At 32.5% G+C, this 6,000-nt stretch overlaps 1 protein-coding gene across 1 annotated transcript in view; it reads left to right on the top strand.

Moving 5' to 3' along the window:
• Positions 1–280: 280 nt before the first annotated feature.
• Positions 281–6,000, top strand: part of SIPA1L1 (signal induced proliferation associated 1 like 1) — a 190,399-nt gene continuing 184,679 nt past the window's right edge. The window contains 1 exon segment of the mRNA XM_074290126.1: positions 281–1,549. The gene's annotated coding sequence lies outside the window, so the exon portion shown is untranslated.

Below are 6,000 nucleotides of genomic sequence, written 5' to 3'. Positions count from 1 at the left end.
AGGATTTTCAAGAGTTCCCTTCTTTGTGGTTAAGTTTGACCATTTTTCAAATCTAAGGTGTTTCCAGAATTTATGCTGTTGTATTCAGTTGAATCCTAGAAACTTAAGAATTGGTATAAGCGCAGCTATTAGAATGTTGTTGTACTGGGTAATGATTTTTCTCTCCAAGTATAAGGCAGAGATTCTGAGGAAAACAGACTGGGGCATATGAACTTTTTCTATTTTTATTTATGTTTGATAATTTTAAATATTTTGATAACTATTTTAAAATAGTTTATTTTGTAATTCTATATATTTTATTTTATACATTTAAAAAGCATTATTCTAAGAAATGGTCCCTCAGCTTCACCAGAATGCCAGCAGACTCCATGGTATACATAAGGATTAAGAATTGCCTACTGTAAAATCCATGCCTTCAGATAGTTGCCGAGGCCAGAGCTTCTTTTTCTACTGATGATCTTTTTTCAAATGAGAAATTTTTACATAATTCTGGATATATAGGTGTATAAAATAGGTATGCAAGTCAAGCAAGCATTTACTAATAACAAATCATAATTTTGCAACCCCCACATTCAGTTATATGGGGTTGTGACTCACAGTTGGAGCAGTTTTGACATAAAGCACTTTATAGGGCCAGTATGGATCTTAAAATAGTCTGAGTCCAGCTCAGCATCTTCTAAGCTGCTTATATAGTACTAAGAAAATGTCCTTTCTTGTGAATGGACACTATAAAAATACAATTGGAACTCCTTAAAGATGGTTAGATAATAAAGGACTTATTTTGATTTGCTCTGAAATGTAAGGAATTGTGGAAGGTGTGTTGCTTGTTGAGTTAAGAGCAATGAATAGAAGTTAACAAAAAGATAAACTGAGGCTGTCTAAAAAATAATTCAAATAGTATGTCTAAATAATTCAACATTCATTAAATATTGTGGCAGTGGGAATACAAATACACAGAAAAAGTCCTTGCCCCTTCTCTATTGAGAGAATACTGAAAGAGGGTGGAGAGGATTAGGGAAAATACCACATTCTGAACCTTAATTTAGATTTTAGAGCTCTTGGCTCCACCCCTCTAATCTGAGAGATCTGGGTGATGTTGGTGAGGTGGAATTCCAAGGCTGATGGAATTTTGCAACATGAAGAGATTTTCCCAACTCTGAGCTTTTTTAGAGATTGGTTGGAACAGTATCAGTTTAGTGCAGCCTCTGGAAAAACTGGGTTCCCCCTGGGGTTTTAAATATAAATTGGACTAAAAGACCTGATTAAAAAACAATACTTCTGTCTGTTCTAATCAGGTAAACAATAGATTAACTACATGATAGTGGTTTGAGCACTGCCTTTGTAGTCAAGGAGGCCACTTGATCTTGGGCAAACCTGTTTACAGGCAAATTACTCAATCTTTCTGTGCCTCAGTTTCCTTATTTTCAAAATGAGATGATTGGATACCTGTCAGGGACACTGAAGTTTCTTCTAGCTATAAATCTATGATCCCCTGATCTGTCACTTTGGTGAATCCTGTTTCCTGATCCTGAATACAGAGAGGTAAAAGGTACATACTATGTTTTCTTATAGTTCCTCTTAGCAGCATTATATCACATTTTCTTTTTAACCAGAAAGATATTTATAAAAATGGAAATGTAATTAATATGATTCCAAGTAAACAATTAGTTTTTTGTTTTGTTTAATTTTTTTTAATAAGCAATTACTTCATATTATTCCTTAGGATTTAAAATTTTTAAAAAAGAAATACAATGCCAGTTAGCATTTAAGAAAATGTTGGCAGTGGCCTCTGATTAAGTACCAACTTGAAAATTATAGCGATTGCCTGTCAATTATATTTCTGAATTACTATAATATTTTTGTTGCTTTTTTTTCTCTGTTGTTGTGTAGTCTCATTTTTGCATGCTTAAAAATTGCAGTTGAATTTCTTTAGAGATGAAGTTTTAATTAATTAAGTTTTAATTTAATTTAATGTTTAAAGGGTTACTACCACTTGTATAGCAAATGTTCCATGCACTTGGTAGGGACTCTTTCGGTTGCTTATGTGAAGCCAGTAGTTCTCTTTATTGTCATCTCTGTCCAGATTTACTTTGGCAGTAACTGAAATGTGGGTGGAAAGTTCTTTGTGGGGTTCTGTTTAAGCCAGAGAATTTCAGTGTGTAGTCTTAGTGTGTCTTAATGTACTTAGCGTAGTATAATATAGGTAGGGACACCTACCTGCCTTGTTTAGATGCCAAATTACAGATTAATACATTTTAAGAGGAAAATTTTAAATTCAGAAATTACTTGATCAAATGGTGGAATTTATTTTTCTATTGTGTACTGACAAAATACTTAATTCTGTCCACTTTTGGTGCCAAGAACAGATGTACTTTTTAAAAACAAGCAATGTCAAAATCAGAAATATAATATAATATGTAATATTATATTATATATATAACATATAATATATATAATAATAATATATATTATTATACAATATATATAAAATATATAAATAAATATAATATATAAATATATAATATAATATAATATTATATTACATATAATATAATAATATATATAATATATTATATATATTATATTATATAATATAATAAATATAATATAATATAATAAAAATAGTTTTTTCATTTTAGAAAAAGTTATAGTTAGGATGCCTTCATCATATAAAAATAAAAATAAAAGAATCTTGGGTATTGTAAAAGATAGAAGGATATAATTTTTTTGCCATAAGTTACTTTAGAAAGTTTAGAAGTTGAGATTTGAAAATGGAAACTAAGTAAGAAACATTCTACCATGAGTATAAATGGATGTAATGTAAACAGATTATGTCACAGTTGAAGAAATAAAAATTCAATTGATGGTGTAGTATAGGGTTAACTAGAAAGAATTGGAAAAAAAAAATGAAAAAGCAGCTAAGTTTATGGGAAACTGAGATGGTGACAGGATCAAGGAAGCATCTCCCCTTTCTGCCCTTCGTTGTAAGCTACAAGTGGGGACCAGGGATGTGCTTTCACGGGGCAAAATTCAACTACAGAACCCAAAAGAGAGTAGAGGTAGCAGGTTGCCCCCTTCCCTATTTTATCTCAGGGTTCTCTGACACTGTCAGCCCTGTTTGCTCCCAGTTCAGTTAGGAGTTGTTTCTCCTCCCTCTCGCATTTTATGGATTATTTCATGGTAAATGTGTTAGGAAAAGTATTTTCAGAATTAGTGTTTTTTTATAAATAATTGTATGTAGAAAAGTGTATTTTTAGCAATCTGTAGTAAGATTACTGTTTTTGGTAGTTATGGTAGGTTCAGTGTGTCAACTTTGATTTCAAGTGTATCAAAATGACATTGAAGCTGTTTTCTAGGAACATTACCCCATAAATTTGAGGATTAAATGAATGTTAAGTAAACCTCACCAACCTGAACTAATGTGAGAGAACATTCTGAATTAGAAATTGAATCATGCCTGCTTTTGGAGAAAAGTAGCTTTATCCCTTTAAAATGCAAATTGGAGTAGACTGTGGTTCATACCTCATACTCACCAATTTGGAAAAGGTAATAAAAAAAGGAAAATTACAATTATTGGAAGGGAATGGAAGATAGGTGAAATTTTGTATTGTGTATACTGTTGCTAGAACTCTGAATTGGTCTAACCCTTTTGGAAACATTTTGGAATTACATACTTTTAATCATTAAAGTGTACACAAAGTTTAGCAATAGCATTACTAGACATATACCTTAAAGAGAGCAAAGCAAGAGAGTGTAAAATTGAAAATTGGTTTTAATTCTATTTTCAAAGGCTTAGTCAAACTGGATTAATATTCTCTTTCCCAATTCCTCTTGTAAACTTCACCATATGCCAGTTGAACTTGCCTAAAGGTTAGCTGGTTGTCTTGTAATTATTTCTATCTTTATAACCCTACCTATCACCCACTTTCCAGAGGAACTTGATTATCCTCAAATCTCAACACCCCCCATCAGCCTGATAAACTTTGTCAGATGATTTTAGAAAGGGGTATATCCATATGATGTAATTTCAATTCTAACTTTCAGTTCTAATTAATTAGAAGGAGACACATCTACATAGCTTGAAATTTTGCTCTATCATTTTGTTTATTGCTTATAAAATACTCCGTCATTCCACCCTTGAGGTCTCTAGCTTTACTTAGGTAGCTATTGAGCCATTTTGTTTGTAGATTTGCACTCTACTAGTAAATTGATAATGCTCAAAACTTTATGCACTAGTTTACCTTAAATTTAATTGCAACAAGAGTACAAGGCAAACCATGAAACTTTATCTTTTCCTTAATTGTAGAATTGAGTTCCATCTTAATGTTGTCATGCTGTTTGCTCATATTGAGCTTCTAGTCCACTACAATCTCCAGCTCTTTTTCATATATATACACACACACACATCCCCTTTCCTTATCTTATACTTGATTTTTTAAAACTCAGATGTGAGGTTTTTACATTTATCCTTGTTTCATTTCATCTTATCACATTCACCTCAGAAATTTAGCTTGTTCAAGATCTTCTTGTTACTGACTTTGCCAAAGCAATTAGTCTCTGCTTTGTGCCATTTGTAGATTTGATGCCTTGGTCCAAATCTCTAATAAAAATAATGCCTCTGATGGAGTGAGTTAAGGCACAAAATCCCTAGTATACTGTACTATAGAAACAAGTTGAAATTGAGCCTTTATTCTTGAGTTTATTGTTTAGCCAATTGTAAACCCATCTGATTTCATGATTATCTCTGTTTTATGGTCTTGAATGGGTTTAGGAGTTGAACCCCAAAATATATTGGGTTTTTGGGCCACCATATACAGCTATCTCAAAAGAATTTGTAGCCTTAAATCGTCTCCAAATCTAGAAGTAAAGATTTTATTATACGATTGGCAGTGGGCTAAATTCCAAAAGAGATTTTAGGAATAGCAAGGGTAAAGATGCCATTAAGGCAGGCAAAGTTGAAACAAAAGAATTTCTTACCATAAGGCAGGCATTTCCTAATGAATTCCCCATTGTGACACTTAGTAAGTGGGATGCAGCTTGGATATCTGAGTAATTGTGGGTCTTGATAATTTGTATATATCAGGAATTCAAATTAGGACCCAGCTAAGAACAACAAGGGGCCCACTTCCCAACAACATAATCCTTAAGACTCCTTCTTGCTAGTCTCTGGGAGTAGCTGTGGCAATTCCAAGAAGTCCCATTGCAACTCAGACCCTATTAAATTCAATTTAGTATTTTAGTATTAGATAGATTATCTAATACTGCAAATATTGAGTAGATCCAGGAATGTGCTGGTAAATGATTAACCAAACCCCAAATATCAGGAATGTATGTTCATTATATATTATTAATAGTTTTCAAAGTCTAGACAATTATCAAAAGAATTCAAGTTCAGAGGCAGTTCAGTGCAGCTGGCTTAAGCAAATTGTGGTTATCAATGACATTATCAGAAGCTCTTTGGGGTCTTCAATAATTTTTAAGATGTAAAGGAGTCTTGACAAAGAAGTTTTAGAGCTGCTGGTCTATTTCACTCCATCTTTGCTACAAGAATAGTAGGAGGTAATTTTTCAAGTGCTTTGCTAAGTTTTGAAAGGAACTAATGGGAATGAAGTACCTTAATATGCCTCATTAGATTACAAAGATCACATAATCAAAATAATTTTCATACTGGAGGAGTTAGGCAGAATGAAAAATAGTTGTGAGTACTAACCTTTTGAACTTAATCTAATGAGATCAAATTTATAAAAGCACCACTTCTTAGTGATAATAGCTGAGTAATGTAGTCAAAATACTTTACCAACTTAATCTCATTTGAACCTCAGAATAACTCGGTATTTAGGTACTAAAGTAGTTGTCTCCATCTTGAAGATGAAAAACTGAGCTTCATGCAGACTCATGCACCCATGGCCATAGTAGATATCAGGGGCTAAATTTAGATGCATATAGCTATTTTTCAGTTCCTCTACCAAATCTTCCTCTTAAGCTTAGGGAATGAATGTT

The sequence above is a fragment of the Sminthopsis crassicaudata genome, chromosome 2 (genome assembly GCF_048593235.1).
Source record: "Sminthopsis crassicaudata isolate SCR6 chromosome 2, ASM4859323v1, whole genome shotgun sequence".
Classification (NCBI taxonomy): Eukaryota; Metazoa; Chordata; class Mammalia; order Dasyuromorphia; family Dasyuridae; genus Sminthopsis; species Sminthopsis crassicaudata.
The sequence above is the reverse complement of the archived record's forward strand: the minus strand, read 5'-3'. Positions and strand labels throughout refer to the sequence as shown.